Here is a 213-nt window from a genome sequence, read left to right as displayed (position 1 = left end):
ATGGGAAATTGAAGGCGACAGGATACACAATTTACTGTACAGAGAGTGGCAGGTGGGGGGCACAACAGGAAATTTTTGCCCTTTTAAACAGCAGAAAGAAGAAGAAGAAGAAGAAGAGGAAGGCCGACTTTATTGATTTCACGAGTCTCATTTTTTGTATTCAGGTCTCTTTTTGTGTTTTTTAGGTTATTATTTTAGTTTCCCTTTTTTGCT

Source organism: Chelmon rostratus, chromosome 2 (genome assembly GCF_017976325.1).
Source record: "Chelmon rostratus isolate fCheRos1 chromosome 2, fCheRos1.pri, whole genome shotgun sequence".
Taxonomy (NCBI): Eukaryota; Metazoa; Chordata; class Actinopteri; order Chaetodontiformes; family Chaetodontidae; genus Chelmon; species Chelmon rostratus.
Note: the sequence above shows the minus strand (reverse complement) of the source record.